The following is a 16,693-nucleotide window of genomic DNA, read 5'->3' on the forward strand; positions in this document are numbered from 1 at the left end:
ATAATCTGAGCATTTGATCAAATAAAGAAAGGCACCATGACTTATTTAAACTAAAACATTTTGTCCAAAAATGTTTCTGTTTTGCAATTCATAGACAAAATGAAGTTAATTCAGTGTTCAACGTTAAGTATGAAAGTGTTGTTCAGGAAGTTACAATTCCTTTTTTAAAAAATTTTAATTGCCTAAAAGCATCAAATGACACATGAGATAAATTCACAGGTGATTCTTAGAATATGAATTAGATAATTCTACCTGTTGTAATATCCCATATTTTAATGCTTTATCAAAACTTGATGGAGAATATGATGTCGCATTCAGAATGTTTATAGAACATCATCTATACTTTGGGGCATCTGGGTGACTCAGTCGGTTAAATGTCCAATTCTTGATTTCAGCTCAAGTCATGATCTCACAGTTGTGAGATCAAGCCCTACATGGAGATCCACATTGGACATGAAGCCTGCTTGCTTAAGATTCTCCCTCTCTCTGTCTCTCTGTCTCTGTCTCTGTCTCTGTCTCTATCTCTATCTCCATCTCCCTCTGCCCCTCCCCAGGTCACACACACTCTCTCTCTCATAAATAAAAACATCATCTATACTTAAATAAAAAGAGAATTCTTTTTACTCATCTATTTGCTCATAATCTACTCCATGCCTTTTACCCAATAGAGCACTTGGAAGGAGCACATTTTTGGAAGCAGTGTGGGAATCCCAAGGTTCTCAGACATGGATGGAGAGAACTGGGCATGAATCTCACTAAGGACAAAGTGCAATGATGGAAACATTTGGCATGGAAAAGTGATTAATTGTTGGGGACTACAATTCCTGACGCATCTAGTCTTTCCAATGTACCATGCTCTCCAGCACACTGCCTGAATAATTATTTTTATGCATTCCATCACCCTAAGTTTTTGTACAACTTATTTATGGATCAGCTTCCATAGAAGACATCACCCATATTATAATAGAGTAAGCAGGCATGTAGAGTCTCTTTGAAGATGTTATAGTTCATAATTTTGTTAGGCAACAGTTGTCCAAATATGCTCAATATGTGCAATAACCATATTTAAATCCAGTGAAAAAGAATAAATATTAACAGTGAAAATTTCTTCCACTCCATTTATTTTGTAATAGCAGAAAGATAAAAAGGGAAAAAAGTTTAACTCATCTAAAACATTAAAAACTAGGCAACTTAAAATGATATAAGCCAATAAAAAATGTTCTTTTTAAAAAATTTTTTAGTGTTTACTTATTTTTGAGAGAAAGAGGCAGAGACACAGAGTGTGAGTGGGGAAGGGGCAGAGAGAGACACAGAATCTGAAGCAGGCTCCAGGCTCTGAGCTGTCAGCACAGAGCCCGACTAGAGGCTAGAACTAACGAACCATGAGATCAAGCTTAACTGACTCAGCCACCCAGGCACCCTGACAATGTTCTATTTTTATTTGACACATTATTTCATACCTACTCTCAAACTAGATTTATAAAAATCTAATTTAGTATAAAATACACTTACAAATGTGCTAAATATTAACAAGATGATTTTTTAAAAGGACAAAAAAAATGTTGACGATCAAAAAGAATGAAACAGCAATCACAGGATGTTTACTTAGGCTCATTTGCATGCATATTTCTCCATGTCCAAGGAAGAAACAAAGTTGTGACATGCAGAAGACAATACCTTATGCTCATCCCTCGCTCTGTGTTGACATCATGGGCAGTGCTGGAGGCTTTGTATACTTCCAGCTTTGCTCAGTGGACTTAATTTTCAAAAATCCATCCTCCATGAAAATAAAACGACAGGAACATTTTAGACACTGGCTATATATTAACCTCTGGAGGCAATACCTGTGGATAAAGCATTAGAATAAAGCATATATTTTATTTTCATACTTCTACAATAATTGTAACATGTTTCTTGGATGATTTTAATGTGTTTTTTTCACACATATTTTCTAAAACATCAAGCTTGGACTGAAATGTCAATAAGCCTTCAAACTCTCAGTGTCAAAGTTCAACATCACTGCTACAGTTAATAGTAATGAATTTTATGTGAATGTAAAATGAATGTAAGCCGGAAATAAGTGAATTTAGTGGAATGGCTATTAGGTTTTTTAATTTAGAAATAATGAATTAACATTGTACTTTAAATATAAAGTGTAACATTTTCTTTTTAGTCTTCGAGAAAATTTACCCTGGCATAATGTATAATTTATTATAAGTTTGCTCCTGAGCAGACAGATATGTATAATGGTTCTAAATATATATTTTTGTCTGTCACAATACTATATAAACTATGCTTAAATTAAGTAGATTTTCAGCTATACATGTAAATGTTTTCAATGTAATGATATTGTATTAAATTGTCCTGGTGAGATTCAGGAGATCATTGTCTAGGCTTGGCTTTTTGGGGCCCTCTCTTAAAACAAATATGAGTGGTGCTTCCAGGCAACTATGCAATGGAATTGAAATAAACCATCTCATTGCTGGAACCTGTATAAATATGAAATGGAAATGTTGCACCTTGTATAAATCTTAGGGCAATATATGAATATCATGTCTCAAAACAATGTGAATTATTTTTCCTGGAAAAGAAGTTCTGCCACCGTACACAGTACTTTCTTTGAATCAAAGAAATCAGTAGACAGAATATCTCTTCCACTAATACCAAGAAATCTGCATCTTAAAAATCAAATAGCTGTTTGATAATTATTGACCTGGGATACACAACCAATCACTAAGAACTGGTTCTCATTATTCTCTATACTTTAATATCTCTCACCTAATTCTATCAAAGTGTCTTTAAACGTGTAACTATATATACCCTCAGAAGAACCTTGGCCCCTTAAGCCTAAATCATAAGCATGTGTGCCTCTGGGTATATAGAGAGAAGAGGTCTAGGATGAGCTTAAGGATGAATGGAGGAAAATAATAAATAGGTATAGGAGGAAATATACCAATTTGTCTGCTATCATGGACCCACTACTGGAGAGTCTGTGTTTTGCTTTATCACAAATCTATACTACAGAAAATTAGGAGCTAGAAAAGACAATGCATATTGGAGCCTATGTATGCTTTCTTCATTTTACTCCTGTATTAAGAGAGTTTAATTTGATCATGAGCATTCTCTTAAGGCAGATATTCCAAGAGATCCAAAGAGCTACAAAGCTCTTTGTAAGACAAAGATAAGGACAAATTATTACTTCTTCATTTTTTTGTATAGTGACCCAAAGAAGAACCCCCAAATGGTAAAAAATATCCATCTCCTATTATTTAATACTTTGGAAAGTTTATTTATTTATTTTGAGAGACAGTGAGAGACAGAGCATGCAGGCGATGGGCAGAGAGAGGGAGAGAGAGATCCCAAGCAGGCTCTGCACTGAGTGCAGATGTGGGGCTCAAACTCGTGAACCGTGGGATCATGACCTGAGCTGAAACCAAGAGTCAGATGCTTAACTGACTGAGCCACCCAGGCATCCCTCCTATTATTTAAATTCTCTATAACCAAAAAGCATATGGTAAATTTGTTTTTATTTTTGGTTGAAAAGCTATGGTTATATATTTAAAATAAGTACTGCCCTATGTACTTTGAAGCTAAGATGCTGTGTTGGTTTATTAATTTTGAACTAGAAGCAGTTAAAAACAAAAACCAGGTAGGACCCAAAGCCTAATAAGAGTAGTGGATACTAATGAGAGGAATAAGTGAAAACCCCCCTGGTGTTGCTACAAAATTCAGCTGGAGTGAGTGAGCCATAGCACTAGAATGGCTCAGACTCCATGGCTTTTGGTCTTATTGTGGCATAACCTGGAAGACAGTAGGTGAGAGTGGAAAGGCAAAGTAAGACACATATAGCTCCCACTAGCTACTTTGCCTTAGACTGAGGATCTCAATGGTATGACCAAGCCACTTAACCTCTGCAGCCTGATTCCCAAATGAAGATTGCATTTATCTGTTATTAGGCTGAAGTTATATGATACCTAAATGGTTAGGTGGTTAGATAGAACACAAACAATGTAAAAATATGGAAATATAAACATAGCACTCCAACTGAGAAAATTGGACAAAACCTATCTAGCTATTTGGGAAATTATTTTGCCTATGAATCTTGTTATATTCAACTAGTTTTAAACCTGGATTCTAAATTAGGGATGAAGAAAGAAGAGTCATGTTTTGAAATATATTGAGCTATAGGTTATATTTGCTTTATGTGGCTTTTCAAGGACCTAATGTAACAGAATTTTAGTGCTGTCCTGCATGCACTTAAATTATGGTCCATGGATGAATACAAAGTTAACAAGGAGTGACTAAATCTATGGGAAGTTTATCTCATTATTCATGTGGGAATTTTCAGGCAATACCACCTACCAAGAGTCCTTTGTGCTCAGAGTAAGGAATGGAAAGTCTATAGGAGGTTTGTAGGCTTGGAAGAGTCAATAAAAAATTTCTTTAATTTAGTTATTTTATATATTTCTGATCATTCCATTTAAAAGCATCACATAACTCAATCATTTTTTAAGATAAGAAAAATGAAAGAAGATTGAAAAAACAAATTGTGTTTTTTTTTTAAAAACTACTCAAAGCTGGCCTTCGAAGCTCATAAATGTTAATCCTTGGGCAGGAATGGAAATATGCTGGCGGATACCAATAGAAATTAACATGAAGTTTAAAAGCATCAGAATCCAGAAAGTATTGCAAACCATATTACTCTATATAGGTTAAAATGTCCCAAGAACAGATGGCCACGGGCATAAAGTGTGAGCTATGACTTAAGTGCAGGGAACAATCTGGGCTGAATCCATGCAAAGCAATTGCAGCCCAGACCACATTTGTCTGTGTTCACAGAGCGTGAATAGATACAATGGATGCCGCATGATTTATTTTCTGTTACTTAAGGTTGAATCAACATTTATCCTTCAGAAAAAATCTAACCCACATTGGCTTCCATTTCATAACAACTTACTTTTCATTTTATTTCAGTTTTTAGAATAAAATTTCTATTAAATAACACTAAGTTTAGTATTTCCTACATTTCACTTTTTGGAGAGAACTATAAAGCTCCAGTAAACCACTTGCTACTAGAGATTTTAAAACATAACATAAAATAAACCCATCTATCTGACAATGGCCTTATGAATATTTGATTCAGTCTTCTGTTTTTACATCTATTATTTTCAAAATAATTCTGAGATCACTGTTTTTAGAAAGATGGCTAAAAGGAAAAAGTTAAAATTAATTTTAGTTCACTTTACTTTCTAATTTAAGAAAAACTTTAGAGAATTTTAAACAACATAAGCTAAAGTAAAACAAGTTTTCAACATTCATGTTGATGACCTATTAGAAATTCTACTTTCTTACCTTCATCCCAGTTGAACCAAGGAGTTAGGAGATGGTACCCTTCATTCTTGGTTTAATCTTGAATGAGCTAATTGACCCTTCATCGTGCCAAGTAATTTTTTGTACATGATGATCTTTAGAGTATAACTCTAACTTGGAATTTAACAACTACATGAGTCTACATCTGACACAATTAAATAGAACAATGGGATTCCAAGAGTTCTCTGGATATCTTAGTATTCCTGTGAGCGCCCAAGCTTTCTGTGACTCTAAATACCATGAGAATTATCTCTGAGGCCATTTTTCTAGTTAATTGATAAGACCCAAAGTATAAGAAAACTTCTATATTATAATGACTGTTGCCCACAGTAGGGCCCTGGATTACACCCGAAGATGTTGGGAAGACTGGAGTGTTTTCTTGATATATATTTACATTTCAGGAGAAACAAAGCTCAGATCTTGGAAGAGCTAGATCATAAAAGCCAAATTTTGAGTTTTTCTGAATTTTGGAGATTTTATTTAAATACCAAAAGGTTTGGAATTAGATGCCCATTATCCTTCCAAGGAGACTACAAGGTAAGAGGGACAACTGTGTTCTTCACCTCTCTAAGCAAAGAAAAATCATTTGTTTTCATCTCTCATCTGTAGTGTTCACTGCTCAGGAACACTGTGTGCCATACACCATCGTCATACATACCTTTCTATGTGTCATGCCCCCTTAACCCAATCTTGTTCCCTATTAAAATAATTATATCTCCTGACTTACTATGATTGAGTACCTCCATTTTGACTCTACTGTTTTGAGGTCCTATCTCCTGTCACCCTGACCGCTATCAATGAGCCCCTGCTACTATTGGCCTTGGCCTACAAAAGAAAACACCACTGAATTTCCATCATTATTGTGTATTCCACTCCAGTAAAGCACACTTCCCAGAATGTTTTAATCCCTTCCTCTACTATCTAATATGGTAATTCTGGTATTTCAACTTCACTGAGCTAGGCCAAAACATTTTTATGTTTCTGGGAACCATGCCAGGAGTGAGTTTATACTATCTCCAGTGGTCCTTGCCAGGATGTTAAATCCCGTACCTCAGGCAAGTGTTCCCATCAAAAAATTTCTCATCTGGAAGAAGCACCAATGATTTAGCATACAAGACACCACCAGCCCTTGTCACTGAACACTCAAGTGCTGACAAGATGACCACATGAGTGAAGTGGCCATGGTGGCAGGGATAGAAGTTATAGATGGTACTGGCAACACAGGCTCCTTTTTACCAAGTTGATCTAGATACTGCTACCCCAAGTGTCTAGTCTACAGAGACCAGCACTGAGTCCTGATATGGCATTTTTTAGCAAAACCAACGGGCCATGTGGTGGCAAGTTGATTTTACTGGGTTTCTTCTGCTCTGGAAGAGTAAGCAGTTAATTCTGAAAAGGATAGGATATATATATATATATATATATGTGTGTGTGTGTGTATATGTATATATGTATAATATATGTATACATATATATGTATGTATATATATATATACATATGCATATATATATATATATATACAGTTTTTTTTTTTCTGGATGTTGGCTGACTTTCTTGACAGTGCTCCCATCTAAGAGTTTATAGAGTATCGCTTCTCCAATACTGGATTCCTCATAACTTCACATCAAACCAAGGGACCTACGTATAGCAAAGGAGGTGTGCAAAGTAAGCCTATATCCATGGGATTCTTTGGTCATATTTTGCAACATATTACCCCGAAGTTGCCTGCCTATCAGAGTGTAACAACCTGGTGAAGGTACAGGTGAAACACTGCTTCAGAGGAAAGACTTTATGATAATAGAGTGCCATTTTCTAGAATGCAGTATATACCTTGGAATGACCTTTATCTGGTACTGTGTGCCCAGTAGGAAAAATAAATGGGAACCAAGGAAGGGGGAAGCATAACTGAGCCTACTAACCAACACCCCTACTGACCCAATGGGGAATTTGTGCTACCTATCCCTGTGACTGTGAGCTCTGCATAGTTGAAAATACTGACTCCAAAGGGGAAACACTTCTGCCAATGAAATCAGCAAGAATCCCATTGTATTAAAAGCTACCCCTATCTCCTGGGCACTTCAAGCTCATTAACTGAGGCTCTATCAGGCAAGAAGAAAAGTCACCATCTTAATGGGGATATTGACCCTGATCATCAAAGGGAGCTAGAACTGTTGTTGTCCCCTGAGAGTAGGGAGGCATGCATTTAGCATTCAAGAGATTACTTTGTGCCTTTGTTATTCCATTTCTTACTTGTGAGGATAAAGGGAAAATTTCAGCAAATATACTTGAAAAGGGGCAAGGTGGCCCACCCTTATATCTGTCAGGGATGAGGCTTGCATGAGTCACCAAGTTTGTCATCAAAACCTCAGACTTGCTAGTGAGGGTAAAGGGAATTTAAGATGGCTAGCAAAGAAAGGAGACCATGTGTCCTGGTCATGGCCCTGAAAGCAGATACACTGGTAGAGGTTATAGTTGGTATAATTTTCTTTCCTTTTTCAAGTTTTTCCAGGAAAAGAGATCCACTGGAATCTTGAAAGAGTTGGTTAAAGTTCTGGACCCCTAAAGTAATGTTTGCCTACTCCCTCCTTCCAGGTGGTCCTTTAATCCATGTTGGAACATACTGGTGAAGGATTGTCACCTATTTCTGAGTCAGCTTACTCAAATACTAGAAAGTTCCCCATATTCAACATGTATTCATTTTATTGAGCAAAATCTGCATTTCCCTAGAACTTGAAACAAAATTTTATCTATATGAAAAAGTGCAAATTAACCTTTTCCCACAATTTTGATTGAAAAAATATAACATGTAACATAAGAGTCCCACTCTTGCCACTCAAACATCAAAGATAATGTCATATGGGCAGTAGCAAATAATCTGATTAATATGTGAACTTCTGTCACCTTTTGTCCTCATGTGGAAAAAATGTAGCTAAGGTAGTAGAGAGATGATAGACTGTAAGATGGCAATTCAGAAGAAATCTGTCATATGTTCCATTCAGAAGAAATACAAATTATAGTCTAATATACTGTAATATAATTTGCCATCTTGAAGAGGCAACAAAAGGAAATTTCTACCAGTCCACAAACAGTCATAAGTTCTCCACATAAGTCCAAAATTCCGCCATGTCTGGCCCTGCCCTGTCTTCTTTCTCTGTCTTTCGCTCCCAAAACTTCTGGCCAGGATTTCTTTGCGACCCTCTCTTGCTTTTTCTTCCTCCTGGAGGAAGGGATTTACCCATTTTTGTCTTCCTCAGCCCTATATCTTTACTCTGTACTTTGACTAGCAGAACAAAGGCCGTCCTTTTCAAAGCATGAGAAAGTAGGAGCTATGCACACTTCCATTTTTATAAAAATGTATTTTTTCAATATTTGAGCATGTCAACTCTGTTAATATTTTAAGAGCACAACTTCTTCATGGTTTCTAAAACAATATTTAGGTGTCCACAAAACCTAGAGCTTAATAAAATAAAACAACAGAAAAAAATGAGAATGCTTGGAAAATCTACTGCCTATCAAAGGCCACTGTCATAATGCACCTGGTTATAAGATATCATATTCTGTGGATTAATCTCTCCCTCTTCACTGAAGGAATAACTTCCATGAGAGCATGAAATGATCCATCCTTTATCTAGAAGTTATTTATCTTGTCTGGCCTCTTGCTTATAGATAATGGTTGTTGGTTTCAGACATATCTTATAAAGGACTTCAGATAATTCAGGGTAAGTGTCCTAATTTATGATCATTATAAATATGTCAAAAATTGAATTGAATAGAGAGGAAGCAAACCATAGGATTCCCTGCCTTTGCCCTTTGTAGTTCCCTTACTAGGAATATTTCAGCTAATTAGGGGTACCAAAGAAACAAAATTGTACACATATTCCATTCTGGTTTTTCCCCCTTTCTGGTTTTTATTATAGTATGTGAACAGAAACCAATCCAATACCCTAAAAATATTATTCTGTCCATATTAATCCATTGGTTACACAAATAAAACATGCAAATACTTAGAGAATTATGGAACTCAGATCTCTTTCCTCTGAGAATATTAGTAAATCCACAGGTCAGAAGTATAATTCCAGGTATTACCTAGTACACACATATTATTGTTGGTTAGCCAACAAGAAGGCCCTGAGGTTCTGAAGAGTGTTTCTGAGGTGGGAATAGAATCATTTATTCAATTTTATGAGATAAGGCAACAATTTTATTAGGTACTAGTAGAAATCAAAGATCAAGCAATCATAAAACTTCTAACTTTATTTATTAGGAAGCAGATGATTCATATTTTTAGAAACCACATTCTGACTTCATTTAATAAACCATATTACAAAAAGACTCCAGGACATCACCCAGGTGGCCAAGTAGGAGACCCCAGCCTCCATCTCCCCACAAAGATCAACAATCGGGCAGCTATCTATGAACAAAAACATCCTTGGGAGATCTCAGGACTGCACTTAAGAAACTTCAGGAACACAGTGGGAAACCGTGAGAATAAGTGCACAAAAAGGTAAAGAAGAACAATTTCATTTTGCTTGCATCATCCCATCCCCCAGACCAGCACTGATGAGCACCACATGGGAATTCCTCAGCTAGAAAGAGGACCCCTCAATATGAAAGACAGACCAAGGTGAGGAAACAGCCTGCCTAGGTTTTAGGGTACCACATGAAGGACTCACTTCAAATTCACCTCACTCAGATACTTGTAAAGCTAAGATGAGTAGAGACAGCCTGGATCAAGGAATAAAAGCAGAGGACACTGGTACCAACCATGCTGAATGACTGAGGTTCCCTGTAACCTGCTCTGCAAAGGACCCCAGCAGCTTTCATCTCTGAAGAAACCTATGACCAGGAAAGCAGCCTTTTTGCTAGGTGTTCACCCCATGGGTATTTGTATTCACAGACTCCAGCTGCCTGAGTCCCTCCCTACTCCCTTCTACTCCCACCATGCCGGAGTCCAAGAGCTGCACCAACTGAGGCCTCTGCAGCTACAAGACACCAGCCTTGACCTCTGCATGTGACCCCCCATCTCAATGTATATGCTTAATACTAACCCCTCCAGCTGTGCATTTACAAATCACTAGCCTCTACCATCATGTATGTGTCCATGGAAAGGTCTTACAGACACAGAAGTGAACCCCAAAACCTAGGTTCTAACAGATTCTTGTGGCCCATATCTGGTCCTATCTCCAGTCACCATCCTGCACCACTGGCTCTTTGGCAACTAGCCCACACAGTTGCTTGTAAGCTTGGCTCCATCCCTAGCTCCTTTCACGGGCCTGCACCACTGGGTCTGCCTGTAGCAAGCCCCTCCAGCTATGCACCTTCATGCCAGTGGCCCAGCTCCCTTCATCACCTTCCACTGTCATACATGCACCCATGAGGAGACTCTGAAGTCCAAGGAGTACATGCTGACATGCAGGGTTCCCACAGCTTCCAGCACACCCACACTTGACCCAGACCCTTGCTGATGGCTGTGGCCCTCACTACTGTGTTTGCCATTAACCACTACTACTGCACAGGTATCTCCAGCTGGCCCCCTCAACTAAGTATGTACAGAACACCACCTCTAGTCAACAATGCTGTCTGCCATTGTTCCTAGCCACTGGACTGGAGGTGACACTAAAGATCCCTATAGGCTTTACAGCCACTGCAGACTCTTGCCATGTTCATGAGAACCATTCAGTTGTTGATAGTGTGGATTCCAGAGGCTTGGGCCAAGGAGACATCATGCCACCCCAGACTTAGAGCCACACATGGCCCTGCACAACTAGACTCAGTGTGACAGTACATTGCAGGATTATTACACCTACAGGTGAAGAACTTTCTTTATAGAAGTCAGATCATGAGGTCTGGAAGAGGTAATGACTTCTTCAAATGTGCAGACACCTGAAAAAGGTTATGGGGATCATGAAGAATCAGGGAAACATGATATCAACAAAGGAACACTTTAAACTTCCACTTATGGACCCCAAAGAGATGGAGATACATGAATTGCCTGGCAAAGAATTAAAAATAATTCTTCTGTGGGAGCCTGGGTGGCTCAGTTGGTTAAGCATCCAAATTTTGATTTTGGCTCAGGTCATGATCTCACAGTTGTGAGATCCTCCCCCACTGTGCTCTCTCTCAAAAGAAATAAATAAACATTAATACTAATAATAATAATTCTGAAGATGCTCAGAGAGCTACAAGGGAACATAGATAAAGATTTAACAAAATCAGGAAAACAATATAACGAAGTGATAAGTTCAACAAAAATATAGAAAATATAAAAAAGAACCAAACACAATTTTGGATCTGAAGAATACAATGACTAAAATGAAGAATGTAATAGAGCGTCAACAACCCACAGCACCAAGCAGAAGAAAGAATTGATGAGCTCAAAGATAGATCATTTGCAGCTGTCCAGTCAGAGAAGCAAACAGAAAAAAAAAAGGATGAAAAAGAATGAAGAAAGCCTGTGGCACTTATAGGAAGATAAACAAGAGAAATAAGAGAAAGGATTTACACTAGAGTCCTAAGAGGAGAAGAAAGTAATAAAGAGAAAGTTTACATAAAGAAATAATAGCTGAAAGCTTCCCAAACCTAGAGAGAGTTTTGGACATCAAAGTTTAATAAGCTAATAGATCACCCCATAATTTCAATTCAAAATGATTTTTGACAACAAGTATTATAATAAAACTATCTAAAATCAAAGACCAAAAAAAACTTTATAAAGTAACAAAAGAAAAACATATTCTCTCCTATAAGAAAGTCATAGAAGGTTATAAACAGATTTTTAAGCAGAAAAGTTGGATGATACATACAATGAGTTTAAAGAATAAACTACTAACCAAGAATATTTTATCCAGCAAAGTTGTCCTTCAGAAATGAAGGCAAGATACTTAACCAAACAAACAAACGCTGAGGTAGTTCATCAACACTGGACCTATATGACAAGAAATGAGCTCTTCAAGGTGAAAGAAAAGGATGCTAATTAATAACATGAAAATGAAAATATATAGCACTCTGGTAAAGCATAGCATATAGTCAGATTTAGAACACTTTAATATTGTAGTATGGAAGAGAATTAACCACTTAACTCTGATATAAAAGTTAAAATATAAAAGCATTAAAAATAGCGTTGAATTGGAGGAGCATGGGCAGTTCAGTCATTTGAATAGCAGACTCTTGATTTCAGCTCGGGACATGACCCCAGGGTCATGGGATAAAACCTTGCATCAGGCTGTGCACTGAACATGTAGCCTGCTTAGGATTCTCTCTCTCTCTCCCCCACCCCTCTCCTGCACTCATGCTCTCTCTCCCTCTCTAAAATAAATTTTTATAAATGAATATATAAATAAAACTTAAAAGACAAAAATAGCTATGCAATAACTTGTTAAACAATACACAATATAAAGAGATGCAAAATGTCACATCCAAAACATAAAATGGGGACAGGACAATAAGAGTGAAGAGTTTTTTATGCAACCAAATTTAAGTTGTTAGCTTAAATACACTGTTATATTAGTAAGGTGTGCCAAGTAAACCTCAGGGAAACCACAAAACAAAAACCCATAGTAAATATGTACAAGATAAAGAGAAGGTAATCAAAGTATATGACTACAGAAAATCAAAAATTCTTACAGGAAGACAGCTAGACAGATAAAAAAAGAACAAAGAAACTATAAGACAGGGAAAAAAATTAACAAAATAGTATAGTAAGTCTTTACCTATCAGTAATTACATCAAGTGTGAATGGATTAATTCTTTAATCAGAATTTTCTAACACAGAGTGGTAAAATGGATAAAAAAAACACCCACAAGACTTAACTATATGTTGTCCACAAAAGACTCACTTCAGCTTCAAGAATATATGTAGGCTCAAAGAAAAAGGATGGAAAAAGATGGAAACCAAAAGAAAGCCAGGGGAACTACATTTATAAGAGAAGAAATATACATTAAGTCAAAAACTGTAAGAAGAGACAAAGAAAGTCATTAGATAACGATAAAGTGGTCAATTCATCAAGAACTATACACACACACACACACACACACACACACACATATCTCCAAAATAAGAGCATCTAAATATATTAAGTGAATACTAATAGACCCGAAGAGAGTAATAAATGATAATACAATAGTAGGCAATTTCAAAATTTAAAAAAAATTTTTTTAATGTTTATTTATTTTTGAGACAGACAGAGAGAGAGTGAAACAGAGCATGAACAGGGGAGGGTGAGACAGAAGGAGACACAGAATCTGAAGCAGGCTACAGGCTCTAAGCTGTCAGGACAGAGCCCGACGCAGGGCTTGAACTCATGGACTGTGAGATCATGACATGAGCTGAAGTCAGATGCTTAACTGACTGAGCCATCCAGGCACCCCAGTAGTATGCAATTTCAATACCCCACCTTGAACAATAGATAGGTCATCCAGATAGAAAACCAAAAAGGAAACAATGGATTTGATGTGTAATATACTCCAAAGGAAACTAACAGACCGAATAGAGCCTAACTAACAGAACCTAACAAAACATCCCATCCCATGAAAGAATACAGGCATACCTTGTTTTATTGTACTTCACAGATACTGTGAAATCTGAAAAATGAAGGTTTTTGGCAACCCTGCATTGAGCAAATTCATCAGCACTGTTTTTGCAACAGCATTTTCTGACTTCATTTCTATATGTCTCATTTTGGCAATTCTCACAATGTTTCAAACATTTTCATCATTATTATATTTGTTATGATGATCTGTGATCAGTGATTACAACTTGTTGAAAGTTCAGATAATGGTGAGCATTCTTTAGCAATGTTTTTTTTAAATTAAAGTACATACATTGTTTTTTTTTTTAAACATAATGCTGCTGCACACTTAATAGACCACAGTATAGTAGTAATTTTACATGCACTGGAAATCAAAAAATTCACTTGACTTGCTTTATTGCAATATTCACTTTATTGTGGTGGTCTAGAACCAAACCCTTAATATCTCCTAGGTGTGTATGTACATAATCTTCTGAAGGCAGAAGGAACATGTTCCAGGATAGATCATATGTTAGTTCACTTAAAATGTCTTAGCAAATTTAAGAAGATTGAAATCATATGAAGTATCTTTTCTGACCACAATGACATGACACTGGCAATCAGTGACAAGAAGAAAAGCTGAAAAATACCTAAGTATGTGATTAAACAGTATACTACTAAACAACCAGTGGATCAAAGATGAAATCAAAAGAGAAATTCAAAAAGTAGTTTGAAACAAATGAAAATGGAAGCACAGCATACTAAATGTCTGGGATGCAACAAAAGCAGTTCTGGTTTTCTCTGAGGGGGCGGCAGGCAGAGGAAGAGGGAGAGAGAATTTTAAGCAGGCTCTACATCAAGAGCAGAGCCCAATGTGAGGCTTCATCTCACAACCATAAGATCATGACCAGAGCTGAAATCAAGAGTTGGACACTTACCTGACTGAGCCACCCAGGCACCCCAGCAAAAGCAGTTCTAATATAGAAGTTCATAATGATAAATGCCTACCTCAAGAAACAAGAGAAATCTCAAACAAATAACCTAACCTTGTACCTCAAGGAACTATAGAAAGAAAAATAAAACCCAAAGTTAGTGGAAGAAAAGAAATAACAAAGATAAGAGTGGAAATAAGTGAAATAGAGACTAAAAAGACAATAGAAAAGATCAATGAAACTAAGAGTTGGGTTTTTTAATGTTTTTCAGCTTTTTTTGATAATATAAACAAAATTGACAAAGTTTTATTAGACTCAGCAAGAAAAAAAGATAAAGGATTTAAATATAAAAAAATAAGAAATGAAAGAGGAGATTTCAAAACTGAAAGCACAGAAATGCAGATCACAAGAGACAACTATAAACAATTATATACCCACAAATTCGACAATCTAAAATAAATGGATAAAATAATAGAATCATAAAACCTACCATGACTTAATCATGAATAAATAGAAATCTGAACAGACCAATTACATGTAAGGTGATTAAATCAGCAGTCAAAAACCTTCAAACAAACAAAAGCACAAGACCAGATGGCTTCACTAGTGAGTTCTACTAATCACTCAAAAAATAATTCATACCAATCCTACTCAAACTCTTGCAAAAATAAAAGAGGTGTAAACACTTCCAAACACGTTTTATGAGGCCAGCATTACCCTGGATACCAAAAGTAGACAAGGATGTGTCAAGAAAAGAAAGTTACAGATCAATATCCCTGATTTACATAAATGCCAAAATCCTCAACAAAATATAAGAAAAATTAATTCAATAATACATTTAAATAATCACATACCATTATCAGTTGTGATTGAGATACAAGGATGGTTCAATATTTGCAAATAAATTATAAGGAAACACCATAACAAAATGGAGGATAATAGTAATATGATCACCACAATTGATACAGAAAAAGCATTTCACAAAATTCATGATAAAACTTGCAACTAAGTGTAGAGGGAATACATCCCAAAATAATAAAGACCATATATGACAAGTCCACACCTGAAGCTGAAACTTTTTCTCAAAGATCAAAACAATAAAAGGATGCCCACTCTCACCACTTTTATTCAACAGAGTATTGGAAGTCTTAACCAGAGACATTAGGCAAGAAAAAAATAAATAAAATGCATCCAAATCAGAAAAGAACGATTAAAATGTCACCATTTGCAGAATGACATAATATTATATATACAAACCCCTAAAGACTCCATCAAAAAACTGTTAGAACTAATAACTGAATTCAGTAGAGTTGTAAGATACAAAATCAGCCTACAAAATTCTGTTACATTTATACACACTAATAATTCTCTATCAGAGAGAGGAAATGTAAATCAATCTCATTTACAATTGCATCAAAAAAAAAAACAAACAAACAAACAAAATACCTAGCAATAAATTTAATCAAGGGGGTGAAACACCTGTACATTTAAAACTATAAGACACTGATGAAAGAAATTGAGGAAGACACAAATAAATGAAAAAATATTCCATGCTCATGGATTGGAAGAATTTATATTGTTTAAATGTACATACTAATCAAAGCAATCTACAGATTCAGTGCTATCTCTATCAAAGTCCCAATGGCATTTTTCTCAGAAACAGAACAAAAAAATCCTAAAATTTGTATAGAACCGCAGAAGTTCCTAAATAGCTAAGGCCATCTTGAGAAAGAAAAACAAAGCTGGAGACATCACATTGTCTTATTTCAAACTATATCACAGATCTATAGTAATCAAAATTGTGTGGTATTGGGGCACCTGGGTGGTTCAGTTGGTTAAGTGTTCAACTCTTTATTTCAGTTCAAGTCATGATCTCAGTTTGTGGG

At 36.2% G+C, this 16,693-nt stretch overlaps 1 long non-coding RNA gene across 1 annotated transcript; it reads right to left on the reverse strand.

Moving 5' to 3' along the window:
- Positions 1-1,579: 1,579 nt before the first annotated feature.
- LOC121016477 (uncharacterized) lies at positions 1,580-5,462 on the reverse strand. Its single transcript, XR_005784307.1, has 2 exons — positions 5,353-5,462; positions 1,580-1,844 (listed from the first exon to the last, which is right to left on the reverse strand). It is a non-coding gene; the product is annotated as an uncharacterized LOC121016477 (long non-coding RNA).
- Positions 5,463-16,693: the final 11,231 nt, after the last annotated feature.

Source organism: Herpailurus yagouaroundi, unplaced genomic scaffold (genome assembly GCF_014898765.1).
Source record: "Herpailurus yagouaroundi ecotype Mexico unplaced genomic scaffold, PumYag 210, whole genome shotgun sequence".
Taxonomy (NCBI): domain Eukaryota; kingdom Metazoa; phylum Chordata; class Mammalia; order Carnivora; family Felidae; genus Herpailurus; species Herpailurus yagouaroundi.